The sequence below is a fragment of the Lygodium microphyllum genome, chromosome 21 (assembly GCF_053477565.2).
Source record: "Lygodium microphyllum isolate KBCC chromosome 21, Lygodium_microphyllum_v1.1.10, whole genome shotgun sequence".
Classification (NCBI taxonomy): Eukaryota; Viridiplantae; Streptophyta; class Polypodiopsida; order Schizaeales; family Lygodiaceae; genus Lygodium; species Lygodium microphyllum.
The window spans coordinates 82296674-82321337 of record NC_141155.1 but is presented as its reverse complement, the minus strand read 5'-3'; the positions used below and the strand labels follow the sequence as shown (position 1 = coordinate 82321337).

Below are 24664 nucleotides of genomic sequence, written 5' to 3'. Positions count from 1 at the left end.
AGAGAGAGTCAAGATATTGAAGGCTCAGGAGCATAGACGGACCAACACCATTGGAGATGCATCATTGCTGAGCTTGATTAGCTTGATTGATAGCCTAGTGGAGCAAGAAGCTGCTGACATGTTAGGATCTAGCTCCAGCCATCGTGAGAATGACCAGCTCGATTTAGGATATTTCCCAATCTATATCCAACAGATGGTCAAAAAATACCACTTACAAACGCAAATGGAGCACCATGGTAGGCCGACTGAGGATATCATAGTGAACCTCAAGGAGGAGAGAAGATTAGCACAGCAAACACTATAGTACATAGCAACATACAACCATGAGCACAGGGCTAGAAAGTTGCAACAAGACATAGAGATGCGGGAGGTCCAATGCGTGTTGACTCTAGCTAATAGGAATTAGATAGAACCTAACAGACAAAGGGAGAGAGTGCCATAAGCAGACTTGATGCTAAGTGAGCTTCTCATGAGAAGCGACTCATAGACAACATGACCTGAGAGAAGAACATGGCAGTCCTAGCGACCACGTTGCTCGTAGGGTTAAGAATCAACCAAAGTTCTAAGAGCCAGTCGAAGATCCCTACAATCACAAAGCAATTAAAAAATTATTAGACAGTTAACGATCCATACAGCTTCATAGAGTAGTTTAACCAATCCTATGATGCAACAGCCTCATGGCTCTTGTCCAACACTCACAAACCTTTGGTTTTGGCCTAGGCAACAAGAGTAGGACATGGTATACTAACTTAGACACGACCTAATGGAATAACTTCAATGACCTAAAGGATCTCTTCATCAAGAGGTTCTCTGAGGTTGGGTATTCCAATAAAAACCTCATAGTACGACTAATGAATGTCAAGAAAAAGGACAAGGATGACATTAGGGATTACATTACCCATGTGCAGAGTCTATTTAAGAGAATCCCATCTAATGAATGACCCAACAAAAGAGAAGTCTCCACAGTGTTTATAAATGAAATTTATAGTGAGAAACTCTACAAGGCCTTGGCAAGTGACTCAAGCTTGCAGAGAGATGTACTAGCTAGGGTCTTCAAAAGAGGCCATACGAGTGGATGATCAACTCAAGGAGAGAAGTTCCAAGAGCTCAAACCGAGATAATGCTAATTCTAGATCCTTAGAGAAGGCCACGACACCTAATAAACGGTCAGACCCAAGCACCCAAGACAAAGGGAAAGCATTGACCAGAGCCAATTGACTAGAGCCAAGAGCTAGCAAAGATGAAGTTGGAGCTACCCCCAGTTCCCCCAACCAACCCCTCCCCCTAAGCCCCTTTCCCCTACCCCCTTCCTAAGCCCCCCTCCCCCATCCTAGCCCCTATTCTAGGTGCTGTAGGAGATGATGAAGAGACCTACATACCAACATGTCCAATGCATGCATTGCGACAGAAACCACCTTGCAGCAAAATGTCAGGACCCTCTGTCCCGACCTTGTGCCAATTGCGATAGGTTCGGCCATGATGCTATGCATTGAAAACTACCCAGGAGACTTTCATATGCCCAACCATACTTAGGAAATAGGCCACACAACTTCTTCAAAACGGGAGCCCCATTGGCTCTTCCAGTGCCTAACGATGCAAGATGAGCCATCAATAGAATGGAGATTAATCCCATAGGCATACCTAGGCCATCTAGACCTTTCATAACCGACCCATCGAGCGATGCCCCATTGCACTACGTGGAGGAACCAAATGATGAGAAAGCATACGTGAACCCTTATGTGTCGTATGATGAGGAGGGAAACCCTATTCTCATGGACTATGGACTAGTGTCAGTGATGGAGTTAGGCAGAGGTAGGGATAGAGGCCTAGGGGAGGGCAAACCCAAGAGTCGATTGTATGTTGGACTTGTGGTCACCCACACGACATATTTCTTTGCACTACCCCCAAGAGGGAGCAAGCCAATTGAGAGAAGGTTGACCTTAGATGCCTAGAGTGTGGGATCACCCACCTATTTGCCAATTGCCCTAGATGGAAACCACACCCTCTAGTTCATTGATCATGCCATTAGTACCATTGGGGTTTTTCGGAGTTGAAACACTTGATGGAGAGGCTATGCCTATCCCGTGCATGTTATGACCTAAGCACAGAGATGAAGCACGCCAGCATAACACTACCAAGTCCTAGTAACGTAGATGCAGCCTCAATCAGAAAAAGAATCTGCAAGAGAAGGAGGAAGATAACCAAAGAAAATGTCATGCTTAAGACATAGAGTGCCACAATTCTAAATGTAGGGAAAAAGGTCACAGACCCAAAAGTAGAAATATCCACCATGAAGACTGGAAAAGGGGATTGCCAAGGTTGCAACCCAAGGCACCACCTTGAAGCCATAGATAAGGTCAAGGAGTGTTGAGATTACAATCACACCCACTGTGGCCTCTTTGTATGAGGCAGTTCTGGTCTTAGGACATGTAGGTAGATTGAATCCCATAACTACTATTATGCTCGAGATCCTGCATCTTTTAACATGGTATCAGAGCTCAGTTGAGCATGCACCAACTCTTCTTTCACTCCTCTCAGCTCCTCTTCATCTCAGTCTAGCCCAGTGTCAGTGTATGACTCCAATTTGTCACTTGAACCCCACAGTCACTATTTGGTAGCCATAGCCAAACAGAACAACATGTTGTACTTGGAGCTTCTTGATCTCCTTCTACAAGCAACATCTTAAGTTGATTTCTTCTAAGGATATCTTTCCCAGGTCATGGCGCTCCTCCTCATCACCTAAGAAGTCGACATTAGCATGTATATGGCATGGCATTGTAGAAAAACAAGCTTGCAAACAAAAATGGCGTAGTCTGATTCGCACGCCCCACGCAGTCTGTATGTGCCGCAATCTTGCCAAGGATCATAGGGCTTTGAGAGTCCATTAACCAAGCTTCATTATCTCATGTAAATTTTTTGGAAACGGTTGAGTGTATAGTGCACACAGAGTAAAAAACCAAGCTGCTCTCTCTAAAACCCTAACACGGTCCTCCATAGCCAACTTCTCAAAAGCTTCATTGGAGATTTTGCCTCTCTCTCTTCCCACTCTTTCCACTCCGTTAGATACTTTGTCTCTCTCTCTCTCTTTGAACTGAGTATCCAACAAATATTCAACTGAGTTACTAGCAAGATTTGTCCATCATATTAGCAAGGAGGGGACTCAAGTTGAAGGGTTCACATCAAATCATCAAGCAAGAAGGATCAACATCAACACCAAGCTCATCAAGTTAGTATCTCTTGATACTTAGTTAGTGCTTCTTGGAACTTTTGCTCTTTAGCATATTCAAGATCAACTCTTTGCTAGTCATTTGGAGCTGATATCCTACCATGGGAATGTCAAATAAGAAAATTTTTATATGCCTACTTGCAACGAAGAGTAACATTACTCTTGTTGCTCATTTCAAACACATAGAAGATGTGCTTTGTCTTACTTACAGGGAATGGTGGAGTTGTGAGCATTCAAGTGCTATCACTATTTGAAATGCCTCCTACCTTGGAGAAAGTGCAAGAGTTTGAAGTCATTTCCACTACCTCAAAGATGATACCTTTGCTTGAGGGGGACATAAACATGAAGACTAATACAAATATTGATGCAAGCAAAGCAAGCAAAGTCCATGGAGAAGAAGACCAGGAGGACCTAGAAGAAAAGGACCAAAAGAGAAAAGTGAAGAACAAGTAAAAGATCAAAAAGAGCAAGCCGGACTACATTGACAACAAGACTTGCAATGAATTGAAGATCTATGTCTATGGGAGCTCTTGCTCAACCGTCAGACCCACAGACTATTGGAACAGAGAGGGAGAGAGACAATGTAATGGAGCAACAACTTGACCTTCAGGTCGTTCATCATCTTCCATTATTTCATAGACTAGTAATATAACATAAGTGTATACAATAGTACTAAGGTCCATAGGACCATTGACACTGGGTCTAAGACCACTGACTTATTTAATGTCCCACACTTGCTGATACACCTGGACAAGACTAATGTCCGTCATACATACTATGAGCTTGATATTCTAACAGTCCCCCTCAAGCTCAAATCATCTGATGAACTCCAAGTAGCTGTCTAAAACTACTGAACTTATCTTTACCCAAAGACTTGGTAAAGATATCTACAACCTGTTCATCAGTCTTCACATGCATAAGATCTACTCTCCCTGCAAGAACTATCTCTCTGATAAAATGGTAGTCTACCTCTATGTGTTTTGTCCTTGCATGGTATATTGGATTCATTGCCAGGAGTACACTACTGAGATTGTCACATAATAAGGTCACTAGAGCATCCACCTGAATATCCAAATCAGCCATAAGCTTGAGTAGCCATGAAATCTCATATGCTGCCAATGCAGCACCCCTGTACTTTGCCTCAGTGCTAGACAATGCAACCGTTGGTTGTTTCTTGCTGCTTCAGCTGATCATGCCACTTCCAAGGCCAAAAGTATAACCACTTGTAGATCTGTGATCATATGAGCATCCTGCCCAATCCGCATTTGTGTATCCAACTAGTTTCAAGGGCTTATCTCTCATATAGAACAACCCATAATCTACAATGGACTTAACATATCTCATAATCCGCCTAATGTTGAGATATCGAGCTCCACTCGTGATACGCCAGGGTGACCATTGTGTATTTATGTCACCGACTTGTCAGTTGCAGATGCGGTTGGTACACCGCCCATGAATAATAGCCACATGATAGCTATCCTTATCTACTCTAGTTCGTGGCTCAATTAGTATGCCACCTTAGTTAGTTGAGTTTGGTTTGAGACCCATATAGAGGGTTCTTCTATTTCTTTGTACTAGAGTTCTTTTGGCTTACACAACTAAGAAGAGGAAAACTGTTTTTCAGCCTCCACCCTTGTGTGTCTTCCCCCATTGTGCAAGCAAGAAAGCTTCAAGCGAGACTCCTTCCTTCTCTCCCACAATCCTGACATGGTATCAGAGCCTTGTTCGTGGTAAGGAGCTCAAGAAAGCAAGCCAAGCTCGCGGTGTTCTGGTAAGAGGAGCAGTGTTGCTTTCATTTTCTGTTTTGGGAGCAGATCTGTGCAGGCAGCACAACCGGAAATTGCAGGAGTGCATTGTCTCAGGTTGAGACGCCCTTCGCGGTGAAGCAAGAGGGTAGTATATACTGCGGGGAAGGGCTTTAGCCCTTGGCGACCCTGTTTTTTTGATTTGAGGCCATTTCGGGGCCTGTTTTGGAGGCGGAAGTTTTCTGCACGCACTCAGAAGAAAGCCCTGTTTTATGCTTTGCAACCACTGCTCTACAGGTTGGTGAAAAGTTACCACAGAAATTGCATCGTATGCTTGTGTGCAAAGACATTGGGTTACAGAATCATCCTTGGTTCCTGTTTATGCAAAATCGTCACTAGGAAGTGACTGTGTGGTCAAATACCACTTTCGCCAGTTTTACAGTTTTTCCCTTGTGAGGGTGAAGCTGTGGTTTTTGCAGTGACAGAATTTTTTGCAGTCTTCTGTAATGGCATCTGATTCTCTTTCCCAGATTGTCACTGAAAAACTTGACAAGAACAACTTCCAAGCATGGAAGTTTAGAATGACGAATTTCCTTATGGGAAAAGGATATTGGGAATTTGTTGCAGGAAATGAAGAAGAACCAATTCTTCCTGATGTTCCCAATCAACAGCAAATGCAGGCATTCAAAGCATGGCATGAGAGAGCCAGGAAAGTTATGTACTGGCTGTCTATCAGTATTTCGGACTCTATGATTGTGCATATTCAGGATGCAAGTACGCCAAAGGAGGCATGGGATACTTTGTCAAAAATGTATAGCACAAATACGCAAGCCAGGAAAATGCAGCTCAAGCAAGAGTTGCATAATGTGCAGAGAGAAAGTATGAGCATCAACGACTACCACATGAAGGTGAAGAAGATTGCAGATGCACTTGCTTCCATTGGGTCGCCAGTGGAAGATGATGATTTAGTTTCCGTGACCTTGAATGGTCTAGGAAAGGATTATGCACAGTTTCGGACATCCATTTCAGTTCGTGAAAGATTTCCTGATTTTGAGGAGTTGATTGCTCTTCTAATTTCTGAGGAGCAGAGAAATGGTGGTGCATCTTCTTCAGGAGGAACTTCAAAAGAAGCTGTCTTCTACTCAAATGCTGGAAGAGGTAGAGGCAGAGGTAGAGGAGGCCGATTTGGAGGCCGTGGTAGAAATCAGAGTATGCAGCAAACTCAAGAAAACCAGTCCTATGGAGGAGGACGTGGTAACTCTAGAGGCAGGGGGAGCCAAAGAGGTCGTGGTGGATGGCAAAGAGGCCAAAATGCAAACAGTAATGTTGAATGCTACTATTGTGGTAAAATGGGTCATATGGCTAAAGACTGCTATAAAAAGCAGAATGACATCATGAATGGAAAACTGCAACAAGGGAATTATGCATCTTCTAGCAGACAGGGTGATGACAGAAATGAGCATTTGTTCATGGTGCAGCACATGAACAATTCTGTGACAAGTGCAAAAGAAAGAAATGATGTATGGTATGTTGACTCAGGTGCATCAAACCACATGACAGGTCATGCAGAATGGATGGAGGATGCAAGGGAAATGGAAAAACCAGGATTTGTGGAGACTGGTGATGATACTGCACATCCTATTGTGCAGATTGGAAAAATTCCATTGTCTATGCAGGATGGAAAAAAGAAATACTTGTCCGATGTATTTCATGTCCCGAATATCACCAAGAATCTGGTTTCTGTCGGTCAAATGGTTGAGCAGGGCTTGCAGGTCAGATTTAATCCTCATGGATGCTTTGTTGAGGATATGAAAAATAAAGGTCGCTTGATAGCAAAAGGAAAGAAGAAGGGCAGAATGTTTACACTGGATGCAGACATGTCTGAATTGAGTGCAGCAATGTTTGCACATGGGACCGGTGTAGTTGCAGATATTGATATCTGGCATAAACGCATTGGTCATGTTAATGTACAGCGACTTAAATCAATGCAGGCCCAAAATATTGTTGCAGGTTTGCCAAAATTCAAGGTTGCAGAAATGCATAAGGTATGTGAAGCCTGTCAGTTTGGAAAACAGGCAAGGAAACCATTTCCTAGACATGTTCAAGAGAGTAAAGCTGCATCTCTTGGAGGCTGTCATTATTTTGTCACGTTTATTGATGACTATAGCAGAGAAGTTTGGGTGTATTTTATGAAAAAGAAAAGTGAAGTGTTTGGGCATTTCAAAACCCTTAAAGCTATGGCTGAAAAAGAAACAGGTCTGCAGATAAAATGCCTAAGGTCAGATGGAGGGGGAGAGTACCTCTCAAATGAGTTTGCAAAGTTCTTGCAGGAGCATGGCATAAAGCAGCAATATTCATGCAGTTATACCCCACAACAAAATGGAATTGCAGAAAGGAAAAACAGGCATATTGGAGAGGTATCTCGTGCCATGCTCAATGAAAAAGACTTGCCAGATTTTTATTGGGCTGAAGCAGTTGCTACAGCAGTCTACATAATGAACAGGACTCCCACTGCAGCAATACATGGATTGACTCCAGAGGAGAGGTATACTGGTAGGAAACCAGATATTTCTCATTTGAAAATTTTTGGTTGCATTGCCTATGTACATGTGCCAGATGAGCTGAGATCCAAGTTGGATCCAAAAGCTGAGAAGTGCATCTTTATTGGTTACTCTCTGCAGCAAAAAGGGTATAGATGCTATAACCCTTCTACTCGTAAGTTTACAGTGAGCAGAGATGTTGTTTTTGATGAGATGAGTAGCTGGTATAAACCAGTAAATGTGATTGATGATGAAGATGCACAAAATGGTAATGCTGCACAAAATTCACAGCAGCAGTCACAAAATATTAGTGGACCTGGAGCGTCCTCTAGTATTGGTTCACATTCTTCGCCATGGACAGGCAGATTGAGATCAAGAGAATCTTCTCAAAGTAATGCAGATAGTGGTATGCAGGTATCACGAAAAGGAAAAGAGAAGGTTGATCAGCCCATGTTTGATGTGAATGCAGGTCACTCTTATGTGGATGGTGAATCCAGTGGCTCAGAACACAGCATTGATGATGAGTTGGGTATTCCTTCTATTGTTACACCTGGAGTAAGGAAGACTAGGGATGTTTTGAGAGCACCTGGGAGTGAACCTACTTTGCGCAGGTCTACGAGAACTAGGTATCCTGTGGATAGGCTGAAATATGATGGATTTACAGCCACTCACTATGCATATATGGTGAAGGTGATACAGGAACCAGAACCCACTTCTTTTGAGCAAGCCATGGGAAAAGAAAAATGGGAGAAAGCCATGGATGAAGAAATGGATGCCTTGGAAGCAAATGCTACATGGGAGTTAGTACCTTTGCCTAAAGGTAAGAATGCAATTGGCTGTAAGTGGGTTTATAAGGTGAAGCACAATGCAGATGGTTCTGTGAACAGATACAAGGCAAGATTAGTAGTCAAGGGGTATGCACAAACATATGGCATTGACTATGAAGAAACATTTAGTCCGGTTGCAAGGATGGCAACCGTAAGAGCAGTCATTGCTATGGCTGCATCAAAGGGATGGTCTTTACATCAGATGGATGTAAAGAATGCCTTCTTGCATGGTGATTTGCAAGAAGAGGTCTATATGGAGCAGCCACCAGGTTATGTGCATGCTGTTCATCCTGAGTTTGTTTGCAGGTTGAAGAAAGCCTTGTATGGCTTGAAGCAAGCACCTAGAGCATGGTCTGACAAGATAGGACAGTATCTTGTCACTATTGGCTTTCAGATTTCCAAGGCAGATTTCTCACTTTATGTGAGAAAAACAGAGAAAGGTATTATGCTACTTGTCATTTATGTTGATGATTTGATTATGACAGGTGACAGTGATGAAGATATCCTTCATGTGAAAATGCTATTGAAGCAGAAGTTTGAGATGAAGGATTTGGGAGAGCTGCGTTATTTCTTGGGCATTGAGGTGATTAGATCACCAAGTGGGATACAGCTCTTGCAGAGGCAGTATGGATTGGACATGCTGTCCAAATATGGGATGACAGGCTGTAAGCCTATTTCAGTTCCTTTGGAGCAGAATGTGAAGCTGAGCACAGATGCAGGTGAGCTTCTGGAAGACCCTACTATGTACAGACGCATAGTAGGAAGTTTGATTTATATGACTATTACCAGGCCAGATTTGAGCTATGCTGTTGGATTGGTAAGTCAGTTTATGCAGGCTCCAAGGAAACCACATTTGGATGCGGCTAGACGCATACTCAGGTATGTGAAGTCCACATTGCAGTATGGACTATTTTATGAGACTGGGGTTCAGATACAGTTGCATGGATACACTGATGCTGATTGGGCTGGTAGTATTTCTGATAGACGATCTACCAGTGGATATATGTTCTCTTTTGGGAGTGCTGCAGTCACTTGGAGCAGCAAGAAACAGCCTACAGTTGCCTTGTCGAGCACAGAGGCTGAGTACAGGGGTGCAGCAATGGCTGCATGTGAGGTAGCTTGGTTGCATAAGCTACTTTATGATATGCATCAGTCTACAGATGGGCCAGTTGTCATTTATTGTGACAACATGAGTAGTATACACTTGGCAAATAACCCAGTCTATCATGCTAGAACAAAGCACATTGAGGTGCATTATCACTATGTGCGAGAGAGGGTTTTACTAGGTCTTATTGATCTAGTTTATGTCAGCACAGAGGATCAGGTAGCTGACATATTCACGAAGGCATTGGGCGCAGAGAAGCTGCGCAAGTTCAGAGACCTGCTTGGTGTGCAGGAATTGGGATTGAGCTCGAGGGGGAGTGTTGAGATATCGAGCTCCACTCGTGATACGCCAGGGTGACCATTGTGTATTTATGTCACCGACTTGTCAGTTGCAGATGCGGTTGGTACACCGCCCATGAATAATAGCCACATGATAGCTATCCTTATCTACTCTAGTTCGTGGCTCAGTTAGTATGCCACCTTAGTTAGTTGAGTTTGGTTTGAGACCCATATAGAGGGTTCTTCTATTTCTTTGTACTAGAGTTCTTTTGGCTTACACAACTAAGAAGAGGAAAATTGTTTTTCAGCCTCCACCCTTGTGTGTCTTCCCCCATTGTGCAAGCAAGAAAGCTTCAAGCGAGACTCCTTCCTTCTCTCCCACAATCCTGACACCTAACAGCATCCAAATGTGGCTTCCTGGGCTTCTGCATAAACTGACTTATGAGCCCAACTGCATAACTCAAATCCGGCCGACTGATGGTGAAGTAGATCATACTTCCAACCATCTGCCTATACATAGTCACATCCTAAATTTTAGCTCCAGTGCTAATGTCCAGCTTGACATTCTGATCAAGGGGTGTATCCAAGGGTTTGCATTCAGCCATGCCATACTTCTTCAGCATTTCCATGGCATAATGTTTCTGCATCAGCCATAAATCATTTTCAGCCTTGATTACTTCAATACCCAAAAAGTATTTCAATTCACCTAGATTTTTCATGTCAAATTTAGATTTCAGCATCTTCATTACATGCTGTATGCCCAAGTCATCATCACTAGTGATTATCAAATCATCAACATATATTACCAGCACTACCAGGGTCTTCTTTGTAAACAGGCTGTAATCAGCCCTACCAACAGTAAAACCCAACCTTTGCAAGTAGTTAATGATCCTAGCATGCCAAGCTCTCGGAGCCTGCTTGAGCCCATACAGTGTCTTTTTTGGCTTGCATACATAATGCTGAAAATCACGGTGAACATACCCTTCTGGCTGAACCATATAGACATCCTCTACTAAGTCACCGTTAAGAAATGCATTCTTAACTTCCATTTGCTGTAATTTCCATCCTCTAGCAGCAGCCAAAGCAATCACAGTGCGTATGGTTGCCATTTTGGCAATAGGGCTGAATGTTTCCTCATAATCAAGTCCATACTATTGGGCATACCCCTTAGCAACCAGCCTCGCTTTGTACCTTTCCACACTGCCATCTGACTTGCATTTGATTTTGTAGACCCATTTGCAGACAATGGTCTTTTTTCCTTCAGGCAGTGGCACAAGATCCCATGTCTTATTTTCAGCCAAGGCATTCATTTCTTCATCCATAGCTGCACACCAATTCTCATTTTCCACTGCTTCAGCATATGTACTTGGTTCTTTGATCTCCATCACTTTTGTCATGTAAGCATAATGCTTTGCAGTGTAGCCACTATATGTCAACCTGTCAATAGAGTATCTAACCCTCTGTGAGCATATAAGTTGTGGTGCACTACTCGATTCCCCTCTCTCATGAGGCGAAATGTACCTGCTCTGCCTTGCGCCAGGCATATAGATAGTCGGAATACCAAGTTCACTGTCTAAAGTGTTAGTGGACTCATATCCACAAATCATCCTACCAGGTGTCATCATCCCAGATACATCCTCAGTAACTTTCTCTTTTCCTTTGTCCACGACATCATATCTCCCCCTCACTGAATACTGGTGTCAGTGGACGGTGAGTTCCTCAATCTCCCTGTCCATGGAGATACTGTCTGATTACTAGGTCCTATCATAGCAGTGCTTTGCTGCATATCAACTGTAGATACATGAGTGGAAGGCATATCCGGTGGCAATGTTGCCGGTGATACATACCAAGAACCCATCTCATAAAAAATAACATCCCTGCTCACCAAGGTCTCCCTAGTAGAGGGATCATAGCATTTGTATGCCTTCTACTCTTGTGAATATCCAATGAAGACACACTTATGCACTTTTGGATCCAGCTTCTTCCTTTTTTCATCTAGAATATGCACATAAGCAAGACAACCAAAGACTTTCATGTGACCTACATTCGGCTTATAGCCATACAGCTTCTCAAATGGTGTCATCTCATGAATACCTACAGTGGGAGTCCGATTCAAGATATACATGGTTGTCATAACAGCCTTAGCCCAATAATAGAGTGGCATCTTCTTCTCATTCATCATGGCACGAGTAGCTTCCATCAAGACCCTGTTCTTCCTTTTAGCTACCCCATTTTGCTGAGGAGTGTAGCTGCAGGTAAGCTGCCTACATATGCCATTTTCAGCCAGAAAGTTGTCAAACTCATTTGATACATACTCCCCACCGCTATCTGACCTCAAGCAAGAGATATAACAGTCAAATTCCTTTTCAACCTGCTTTTTAAACTGTTGAAAAATAGCAAACACCTCATCCTTTGTCTTCAAAATGTAAACCCAAGTATAACGATTGTAATCATCAATGAATGTAACATAATACTTCGAGCCTCCCATGGATGCATTATGGGTTGGTCCCCAAACATCAGAGTGCACTAACTGCAATGGACATGTACTTTGCCTTACATGCCTGAGAAATGGCAACCTTGACTACTTATCAAACTAGCAAGCATCACATACATGACCAAAATTTGAATATTGGAACTTGGGTAAACCTATAACAAGCTGTTTTTTCTGCATAGTTTGTAGCCTTTGCAAATTTACATGCCCCACTCTCTTGTGCCAAATTTCCAAGTCTCTGATAGTGCCAGAACCATGGGCAAACATGGATGAATTCAGCTCTGGCAAGGTAGCATCAAGAGTAAACATTCTGCCATTCCTGTGACCATGAGCTATTAACTTGCATCCATTACCAAACTCTTCAATAAAGCAACCATGCTTGTTGAATCTAACCTACAAGTTCTGCTCCGTCATCTGACCAATAGACGATAGGTTCTTTGTATTCGGAGGAACATGCAATACATCATGTAAAATTTTCTTTTTGCCATCATGAACCACAAGAGGCACTTTGCCTTTATGCTCAATGCTATGCTGCATGTCATCACCTGTACAGACATAGCCATTTTTTTCAGCCACCATATCAGTGAACCAATCACCATGAGGAGTCATATGGTTCGATGCCCTTGAATCAATATACCAAACTACATCATCAGTGGATTTTTCAGCAACTCTGTCTTTTACATATTGCATGGCAAACAATCTATCTCCTAAAGTATCATTTACATGACTAGATGTAGCAAAATGCCCATGTTGTTTGCCTTTCTAATTGCCCTGCTTCTTCCAGCAGTCCTTGGTAATATGCCCATACTTTTCGCAGTAATGACAATCCTTATCCTTGTTCGGATTATCAGATGGACGTTGATGTTGCCAGGAGCCTCTATTGGAAGAGAGAGGGAGAGAGACATTGTAATAGAGTAGCAACCTGACCTTCAATTTCAGATCTGTACTTTAGTATTCCAGCTCATTTATCAACTCCAAACCAAGAATTGACATGTCATATCATTAACATGTCTTCCCAACCAAGCATACAAGTTGTGGATCACTCAAGTAGTGATTTATGTCTTCAGTAGCAGCAGGAAAACCTTCATTTACAGTAGGCGCAAACACGCCATCAGCATGACAGTTTACAGCAGCAGGTCGTCTCCTTCTACATGCTCAACCAAGTCTCCTAAAGGCTCTAATCAAGCCTCAAGCACTGCCATGAACCATAGAACCCAAAATGGCAAAATGCATACCTTCACATATACAATGACAGTTTGCGCACTATCAGCCACCTTCTCTTCAACCACTGCCCTAAGTCTTCAGGTTGCAGGTCTTTCTCACAGCTTCATGCTTTCAAGAGCCCATCCATGATGGCTCTGATACCATATTGGAAGAGAGAGGGAGAGAGACAATGTAATGGAGCAGCAACCTAACCTTCAGGTCGTTCATCATCTTCCATTATTTCATAGACTAGTAACATAACATAAGTATATACAATAGTACTAAGGTTCGTAGGACCATTCACATTGGGTCTAAGACCATCGAATTATTTAATGTCCCACACTTGCTGATATAGCTGGACAAGACTAATGTCGGTCATACATACTATGAGCTTGATATTCTAACACGGACCGCTTATTGCTTCAAGTGTTCCAAGCCGAGCACTAATGGATACCTCTCACATAGCCGACGCGCCATCCATATCTACAGGTGTAGTGAGCTTACCTCCATGCCGATCGAGTTACCTCCTCTCCCTTGCACTCCAGTAGCTCTACGATCCAAGTGCAAGCTTCAAGCAATCTCCATCCTCAAGCTCCACGCTCCAAGCTCCATTGCTGCGAGCAAGACAAGACAAGACAAGACAAGAAGAGAGGAGAAGATGGAGAGCTTCTCCTCCCCGGTCCCTTGCCCTCACACACTCACTCCCTCACTCACTCACACTCCCTCTCTCAAAGCACAAGCTCAAGCAAACATAAACAAGAAGAAGAAGAAGAAGAAGAAGAAGAAGAGAGCTACTTTTGGCCACACACAAGAATGGGCTTCTCATTCACTTTTCAACTTTATATACAAAACCCTAAATTCCTTTTGGGCGGTCATCCCCTTATCCCCTTTTTTACATGACTGGCCATGGCCTAGGCCCTTTTTTCCCTTTTCCTCCTATCTTTCTAGCTTCCTTTCCACTGCGCTTCTACATTTACAAATTGCACGGGTGAGAGCCTATCACTCTTAAAATAAATCATGGTGTGCCTTGCGCTTTTTTACAAAAGTATTGACTTGTGCTTTTTCTTGTGCACTTTTTTACTTTATTTAGGACTTTTCTACGCTTCTTGTGTTTCCATATTTTCCTTGGTGCGCCTTTGTATTCCGTTTCACTTTTTCCTTAGCCTTTATCTTCTGCTTTAGATTTTTCAGATTTTCCACCTTGTTTGTCTAAGGGTTAACATTACCCCCCTCCTAGACGAGTGCTAGTCCCATGGCACTCACAGTCATAGGTAGCAGGCTTTAGCATACATTGAAGATGTGGGTGGCAAGGATTTCTGGTGGTGGGCAGATGAAGGTTTTTAGGGCCACATTGTTGGCATGGGTGGTTGGTGGTAGGGTGGTTGGAGTTGGGGGTAGGGCTGTTCGCTGTTGGGAATTTGGATGGGCTAGCACAGGTATTGGTTTTTAGGGATTCTACACATGACAATTCTTGGAGGGCTTTCAAGATGATAAAGGATAAGAATTTTAGAGTGAATGTTATGTCAAGAATCGAGTGGTGGGGGGACTTGCTCAAGATGCTACGCCGAACACACACAGAATGCACAAGGAGCTCACTCAAGAGACAAGAAGAGAGATGGAGGCCAAAACGTTTTCTTGCTAGTTTCTTCTTCTTCTTCCATACTCTTTACAACGTACACAAAGTATAGATAAGATACAACATAAAGGAAAGTGTCTTACTAAGTCAAACAATGCATAACCGACTACACTAGTCGGCTGTCGCTATAACTATGCCAGCTGTAAATAGGTGTAACAACCTGAATATAATAAGTAATGAGTCAATGGCCATGTGAGAGTCATAATGACCACCGACGTGCTAAGTGTAGATGTGTGGACCCATCTAACCAAGCGGTCCATCATCAATGTCCACATGTGTTGAGCTTGTCATCTCAACACTCCCCCTCAAACTCAACTGCATCTCTGCAACTCCAAGTAAGCTTCGATACTTTTGAAGCTTCTCTGTACCCAATGCCTTCGTGAAGATGTCAGCTATCTGATCCTGTGTGCTGACATACACCAAGTCAATCTCACCTGCTAGTACCTTCTCTCTCACAAAGTGGTAGTGTACCTTAATATGTTTTGTCCTGACATGGAACACAGGGTTCCTAGCCAACTGTATAGTGCTCATGTTGTCACAATAAATGACAACTGGACCTTCCACATGCACATCCAAATCAGCCATTAACTTTTGTAGCCATACTACCTCACATGCTGCAACAGCAGCACCTCTATACTTAGCCTTTGTACTCGACAAAGCAACTATCTCAATATGTGTTTAACTGCATCCAAATGTGGCTTTCTAGGTACTTGCATAAACTGACTCACAAGACCAATAGCGTAGCTGAAGTCTAGCCTTGTAATGGTCATGTAGATCAAACTCCCCACTATCCTCCTGAACATAGTAGGGTCTTCTATCGCATCCCCAACATCGGCACTCAACTTTACATTCTGTTCCAATGGGACTGAAAGTGGTTTGCATGCTGTCATACCATACTTGGACAACATATCCAAGCCATCTTTGGGATAGCCATATACCATCATCACATCTGATCACCTCAATGCCAAGGAAGTACCTTAGCTCACCTAAATCCTTCATCTCAAACTTCTTCTTCAAAAAATCCTTGACTTCAACAATCCCACTATCACTATCACCTATAATAATCAAGTTATCCACATAGATGACTATGATGACCAAACCTGCATCTCCCTTTCTCACATAAATTGAGTGATCACTATCAGAAACATAAAAGCCAATATTGACAAGATACTCTCTAATCTTGTCAAACCATGCTCTAGGTGCTTGGTTGAGCCCATAGAGCACCTTCTTCAACCTGCACACATACGTGGGTTGCTCTAAATCTTCATAACCTGTTGGTTGATCCATATACACTTCTTCTTGCAAATCACCATGCAAGAAGGCATTCTTCACATCCATTTGATGCAACGTCCAACCTTTGGCTACTGCCAAAGCAATCACACATCTGACAGTTGCCATCCAAGCAACTGGACTGAAGGTTTCTTCATAATCTATGCCATATATCTGGGCATAGCCTTTTGCAACAAGCCTAGCTTTGTACCTACTAATAGAACCATCTGCATTGTGCTTAATCTTATAAACCCACTTACATCCAATAGCTTTCTTTCCCTTCGGCAATGATACTAGATCCCAAGTCTTATTGGCCTCTAATGCAGCCATCTCCTCATCCATTGCTGCATCCCAATGAGCATGACCAACAGCCTCCTCAAAACATGTGGGCTCAACATCCTCAACTAGTTTCACCATGTAAGCATAATGGTGAACTGCATAACCTTCAAAACCAAATCTTTTAACAGGGTATCTGACCCTGCTAGATCTGCGTACCACCGGATCACTCAATGGAGCCTTTACATTATTATGAGCTCTCTGTACACCTGGTGTCCTGATAGAAGGAATACCAAGCTCATCATCTAAGCTCTCTGACCCACTGGAGTCTCCATCAAGAACTTCATCAATGCCATCTGAAACCTTATTCTTTCCTTTGTCTTTACCTGTAGTGCTACTAGATGCACTTGAAGATGTAGAGGTACTCCTTAGTCTCCCAGACCAACTAGATGATGTCTCTGGTCCACTAAGAGTCTATGATTCTTGCTTTTCAGCCTGCACATGAGTGTCATGATCATCATCATCATCCAATGCATCACCACTAAATGCAAACAACTGCTCATTTCATCAAAGATGACATCCCTGGTCACTCTGAACTTACATGTGACAGGGTTATAACAACGATACCCTTTCTACTCTAAAGAGTATCCAATAAAAACACATTTTTCTGCCTTTGGATCAAGCTTCTTCCGTAGCTCATCTGGCACATGAACATATGCAACACAGCCAAATACCTTCAAGTGCAATACATCAGGCTTCTTGCCAGTAAAGCATTCTTCAGGAGTCATCCCATGAACTGCAGCTGTGGGAGTTCTGTTCATAATATAAACAGCAGTATGAACAGCCTCAGACCAAAAATGCTTAGGCATATTCTTTTCAACCATCAAGGCGCGTGCAACTTTTGCAATATGCCTATTTTTCCTTTCTGCAACACCATTTTGCTGTGGGGTATACCTGCATGTGAACTGTCTCTTTATCCCTTGAGACCTTAGAAAATCACTGAACTCATTCGAGAGGTACTCTCCCCCTCCATCTGTGATCTCAAGCACTTTACTTTCAAGCCTGTTTCTCTTTCAATTGCAGCCTTGAAAGTTCTAAAGTGCTCAAACGCTTCACTCTTTTCCTTCATAAAATATACCCACAGCCTCCAAGAGATACATTTTGTGTAGACCCCCAAATGTCTGTATGCACAACATCAAGGATATTTTTGCTTACATCTCTGTCATGTGAAAAGGGTTGTCTTTCCTGCTTACCAAACTGACATGCTTCGCATACCTTATGAAATTCTGCAACTTTAAATGTAGGCAAACCTGTGACCAACCCTTTGGACTGCATTAATTTCAGCCTTTGTACATTTGCATGTCCAATGTGTTTGTGCCAAATTTCAATATCTGCAACAACACCTTTTCCTTTAGCATACATAGCAGCATTCATAGTAGGAATTCCAGCATCCAGAGTAAACATACGTCCTTGAAGCACTTGTCATTGAAGTCTTCTACAAAGTAGCCCTTTGCATTAAATCTGACTTGCAGCCCTTGCTCTACCATTTAACCGACTGGCACCAAGTTCTTTGTAATAGATGGCACATGTAATACATTTGAAATACTCTTTGTCTTACCATCATGCAAGGACAAGGGAACTTTTCCAATGTGCGAAATTGAGTGGCATGAATCATCACCCGTCTGCACATAACCTGCATTTTGCAAATCCTGCATCTCTCCAAACCATTATGCATGGCTGGTCATATGATTGGATGCACCTGAATCAACATACCAAACATCATCATGTGTTCCCTTTCCTATAACAACATTCAGCATATGCTGCATAACAAACATACATTCATTTTTGTCTTCATTCTGTCGTGAAGACGATACATAGTTTCCTTACTGCAACTTACCATTGCGAATATAATCTTTCTTAGCATAACATTGGGCTGCAATATGACCTGTTTTGCCACAGTAGTGACACACAATACCAGAGTTTTTAGAACCTTTGTTCTGCCATCCACCTCTTCCTCTAAAGCTCCCCCTGCCTCTAAAGATACCACGACCTCCTAAAACCTGCATATCGCCAAATTGCTGATTCAATCTATTTTGCTAGTTGTCACTACCACCTCTGTACCACGGTCTCTTGAAGAGAACCTGCCACGTTCCCTTCCTGAACTGGAGTAGAAAGCTTGGACTTGTTCACCACTTCTTACAGATGTCTCACTCTGCATGTTGATCTCTTCAGTGATCATAAGGGAGACCAACTCATTGAAATCTGGAAATGGCTTTCTGACATATACGGAAGTTAGAAAAGACTTCCAAGCCTTTTCATTGTTAAGTCCACCCAAGGTAGACGACACTAAATCATCATCATCGGGCATTGCATCAATCGCTGCCAATGCATTTGCAATGCTCCTTACCTTCAGTGCATACTCATTGATAGACATCTCCCCTTTCTTCAATGTATTCAACTCTTGCTTGAGTTGAATCTTTCGTGCCTTTGTATTTACGGAAAACATACTTTCAAGTATGGTCCAAGCTACATATGAATTCTCTGCATTTTTAATATGTCCCAGCATATTATTGTCAATTACTGCAGGCATCCAATACATGATCTTCTTGTCTTTTGCATTCCATTCCTTCTGTGCCTTTGTCTCTTCTGCAGTTGGAGGATCACTCAGCTCCGGCTCCTTTTCTTCACCTGAAACAAACTCGTAGAGGTCTTTTCCAATAAGGAAGTTTGTGATACGAAACTTCCATGAAGGGTAGTTGTTCTTGTTGAGCTTCTCAATGATGGGGCTTCCACTATTCTCTGCCATTATCACAAAACTAATACCAAACAACAAGCAAATCTTTTGCAACCCTCAACCTGTAGTGCATATCAATACACCAGACAGCCTTTTTCACTGTTTGCTCAAGAATACATGCGATCTGCAACCTGTTTGTAGATAAACCTTATGTTTGCTTCCTACAAACACCTCAAGAATTATAGATTTGCAATATGTAACCTACGCACCCACTTTCGGTCAAAACAGCCGAAATCACAATGTACCCTGAAACTGTTGTCTGCAACCTTGCGGCTCTAAAACGGGGCTTGAAACGGCCTCAAACGCCCAAAATAACTGTGGGAAGCCCTAAGACGCCTATTTGCAAAATACACAGTTCTCTTCATACACACCAAATCTCACTGCAATATGAGATTTTGCTATGTCCTACTTCCAGTGCCTCCACAGGCACTATCCAAGAGAAAGAGTGGAAGGATGGGAGAGCTTCTTACCCGTGGCTTGCTTGCTCGAACCTTGCTTCTTCTCCTTCACTTCAGCCTTCGAAATCAGCCTCTCTCAGTGGCACGGCTCTGATACCATGTCAAGAATCGCGTGGTGGGGGGGCTTGCTCAAGATGCTGCGCCGAACACACACAAAATGCACAAGGAGAAGCTCACTCAAGAGACAAGAAGAGAGACGGAGGCCAAAACGTTTTCTTGCTGGTTTCTTCTTCTTCTTCCACACTCTTTACAATGTACACAAAGTATAGATAAGATATAACATAAAGGAAAGTGGCCTACTAATCAAACAATGCATAACTGACTACACTAGTCGACTGGCACTATAACTATGCCAGCTGTAAATAGCTGTAACAAGCTGAATATAATAAGTAATGAGTCAGTGGCCATGTGAGAGTCATAATGACCACCGATGTGCTAAGTGTAGATGTGTGGACCCATCTAACCAGGCGGTCCATCATCAATGTCTGCATGTGTTGAGCTTGTCATCTCAACATGTTAGTTGATTTTGCCATTTGCTTTGTTGAGCATTTAACCTTGCCATGAGCAATGTTGTGCCTATGATGCATGTTATCCTCTTGGAAAATCAAAGGCTCCTTCGGCAATAGTGGATTTTTCTTACCCTCAACGATTATATCTAATATCTACTCGTCAAGCACGCTAGGCTAAGGATCTACCCTTCGAATAGTCCCGTTTGGTTTCTTGCTTTTGATCATGAGGGGCTTGGTCACTCCAATGTTTTTGACTTGAGACTTGGTTTTTCATTTAGATTTCCTCCTACGCTTCTTTGCTCTTGATACGATCTGTCCTTCAGCCTGATAGAGAAGGTTTAGTAGGCGGTTTTGGTACCCAAATCAATTGGTTACCTATGTAATACCCTTGAGCATGTAGCAACACTTTGGATATCCATTGTGGCATTGTGCTGGCTCTCCATCAATGCCTTCGTCTGTAAGTCTTGGGCTTATTTTGTGGTCTTCTATGATATTTTTAGGTCCAAATCCTATCCTTGGCATTGTCTCTTGACCTTCTTGTTTCAAGCATGGCCTCGCTCACTGGTTCTCTCTGTTCGACATGTGCTTGTATCAACTCTTTCAACAAGTCCTTGCTCTCGTTAGTAGGCTTGACTGTTATGTCAGCACCTTCCTTGCCTTTCCCTCGAGGTTCGATGAGGTCACCCTTACTAAAGGTTGTGATTATCCTCACACTCGGTAGTGTCAAGTGTATCCTCTGTGTGCTACATAGTCGACCTCACACTTCATCGCCCTTTTGAAAGGTCGACTGAGGAGGATTTCCTTTCCACAATTAGCACTATGTGGAGGAACATGGAATAGGATAGGCAAGCTTTTCGTTTCAATAGTTACATGGATTTTGCACTTCCCTATAAGTGCTTGTGAGTGTCCCCCATAAGGACTAAGAGTTGTATTAGTTGGTGTGAGCTCTGGTTGGCCTAGTAGGGTCCATGCGTCATAGGTCAAGATATTGAAATCAGCTCCTTCATCGATGAGAGCGTCAACACAGTGCTCTCTTTTTGCGGTGAGTTTGACCCTAAGATAAGTAGGTGGTACTGTCTTCATGTTCTGGGTCTTAGCTTGTAAATTTAAGCCTTTTAATACATGCCCTTGAGTCCCTAATTGCACAAACATATGTGGATTATCCTCTAATGTCTTGGGTTGTCTGTGTAGTGCTATTCAAGGAGCATCTATCGTCGCGACTGTCATGTCTAGTCATCCTTGCAATTGTAGCTTGAGATTGTTGCCTTCTGCTTTGACTAGATGCAGTCCAAATGCATCCAATACATGTTTTTGTGGTGTGGCGGTTTTGCCCTTGTTGGCTATATTGGCCCATTAAGGTTCTAGGGTCTCTATTTGTCTTTGTTTGGGCATGGGCTTTTGGTTGCTCTTTTGCAAGTGAGAATCCATGCTTGTCTAGAGCCATTACTACACTAGGATCTAATTTGGAGGACCTGTCATGGTGACCCAAACTTCTTGGGGGAAGACTCCCCCCGGCCCGCACGGCCGTTATGGTAAATACCATGCGCAATTTGAAGGACCGTTTATAGCCAAGTTTTGAACTAATTGCTCTAGATTTCAACCCAGTGATAGATCTATGATGTGATTTTGAATCTATATGGTGTCTCGGTCAGTTTCACGGTCTACAAGTTAAAATTTGTAAAAATCCAAATTCGGCCCAACAGGTCCGAATGTCAAATTCAGCTAGTTTGAATTGTGGTTGTTCAAGGGCCAAATGGCTGAATGGTAGTGGGCCAAATCGACCGGGCCGAGGGCCGAGTGGTTTGTCTGAATGGGTTTGGGCCGAACGGCCAAGGACCGAGTCAGGTGGGCCAAATGCCAAGTTGGTCCGAATGGTCGATTCGGATGGGCCGAGTGGTGGGTGTCCGAGTCGAGTGGTCCGAGGGCCGAATTTTGACGCGTCCGAGTCGAGTGGTCTGAGTGGTTAGCCTTCGAGTGGTAGTGGGCCGAGGATCGAATGGCCGAGTGGTTTGAGGACCAATTCTGGGACTCAACCTAGAATCGTCATCACTTGAACAGGCCGAGCGCGATACAATTTTTACCGAACTTCAAAGAATTCTTTGCGCCGAGTGATCGAGGCCTTCCTACTAGTTAAGCACCTCCAGATCCAAGCTATTCATGTAGAGGAAGGTGTGGAACTACCTGGGCTAGGCAAATAATTCCTAGATGACCATATCAAAGCAGGTCCATGTGACGAAACTCTCTCCCTCTCTCCTGCTCTCCTAAAACCCTGCAATGCAAAATGTGGCCTTTCTTGCCACTCCTGGCCCCTTATCACCCTGCCCAGGCCTGTACTCACCTTAGTCTTGCTTCTCTTACTAACATTTAACCCGAAATTTTATTTTTTGCCCTTCTTTTTCCTGTTTTAGCCTGTTATATAGCAACAGAAAACCCTATTGTTTGTTTCAATGTTTTGTTCCTCTCCTTCCTAAATGGAAGAAAAAATCATAAGAGAAATACCTATACTACTCCATCATGCTTTCCCAGGTCCAAAACAACAAAAACCTACTTGCTAAGGAGATCGAATACCTCTTCAAACTCCCTCGCTTCCTACCTATCTACCTCAAGCACCGGTTTGGAAAAAACCCTACTTCAATGCTCAATTCGAAGCGCGCAAGCGCTCAAGGCTTGAATCCGTTGGTCCTGGCAACAGAACCAAAATGTGGGAGCTCTCACTCAATCTCCAATACCCACGGACCGCTTATTGCTTCAAGCGTTCCAAGCCGAGCACTAATGGCTACCTCTCACATAGCCGACGCGCCATCCATATCTATGGGTGCTGTGAGCTTACCTCTATGCCAATCGAGTTACCTCCTCTTCCGCGCACTCCAGTAGCTCCATCATCCAAGTACAAGCTTCAAGCAAGCTCCATCCTCAAGCTCCATGCTCCAAGCTCCGTTGCTGTGAGCAAGAAAATAGAAGAGAAGAGAAGAAAAGAAGAGAGGAGAAGATGGAGAGCTTCTCCTCCCTGGTCCCTCCTCCTCACACACTCACTCCCTCACTCACTCACACTCCCTCTCTCAAGCACAAGCAACCATGAACAAGAAGAAGAAGATAGCTACTTTTGGACACACACAAGAATGGGCTTCTCATTCACTTTTCAACTTTATGTACAAATCCCTAAATCCCTTTTGGGTGGTCATCTCCTTATCCCCTTTTTTACATGGTTAGCCATGGCCTAGGCCCTTTTTTCCCTTGTCCTTTTATCTTCCTAGCTTCCTTTCCACCGCCCGCCTACATTTACAAATTGCACGGGTGAGAACCCATCACTCTTAAAATAAATCATGGTGCGCCCCACGCTTTTTTACAAAAGTATTGACTTGCGTTTTTTCTTGTGCACTTTTTTCCTTTATTTAGGGCTTTTCTGCACTTCTTATGTTTCCATATTTTCCTTGTCGTGCCTTTGTCTTCTGTTTTAATTTTGCCTTAGCCTTTGTCTTTTGCTTTAGATTTTTCAAATTGTCCACCTTGTTTGTCTGAGGGTTAACAATGTCAAAAGAAATACTGCAAATTGCAAGGGCTTGGTGGTCCTTAACCCGATTTTTTACTAGACTTTTTTTAGCCTTGTAATGTGTATCCCAAATGCCTTTATCATAAACTTGTAAACTCCTCATGTAGCCGTGCACTATAGCCTGTGTATACTTTGTGAGGCCCTAGTTATAGCCTTTGGATGTCCACCATGTTTTTGGTACCCACACTTAGCCTTTTTTGCGACAGCCTCTGGTGTTTTGCCATGTCTATGGTGTGCCCACACTTTGCAGGTGTTTCTTTCACTAAAGCATCTACACACTTTGTACTTCTGGTTGTGATTGAGCATGGGTGTTGAGATTTACAATCACACCCACTATGGCCTCTTTGTATGAGGCAATTCTGGTCTTAGGACATGCAGGTAGACTAAATCCCATAGGCACAGAAAGGGAAACTCCTACCTATCTAGCAACTATAAAGCATTGTACTTGACTACCACTTTTTCATATATGATGAATGCAATATCATGATGGTTTCCTCTTTCAGTTAGTATCTTGGTCATCGTCAGTCTTATACATAAGATTGTGTTTATGAGTCCAAGCTTTCATCTTGGAACCTAATTCACTTGTGTAACATGTCAAGTTTTTGTCTATGTCATCATGATCTTAATCTTAATCTTCCATCCACCATAGCATCTGCCATGCTCTAGATCCCACATATTTTATGAGGAGTAGGTTAAAGAAGCCCAAGAGCACTTGAAGGATGTTGATCCCATCCTGAAAGATGAAATCAATGAGCTC

General features: G+C 43.0%; 1 pseudogene; it reads right to left on the bottom strand.

Annotated features, from left to right (window-relative positions):
* Positions 1 to 467: 467 nt before the first annotated feature.
* Positions 468 to 24664, bottom strand: part of LOC148018208 (uncharacterized) — a 40069-nt pseudogene continuing 15872 nt past the window's right edge.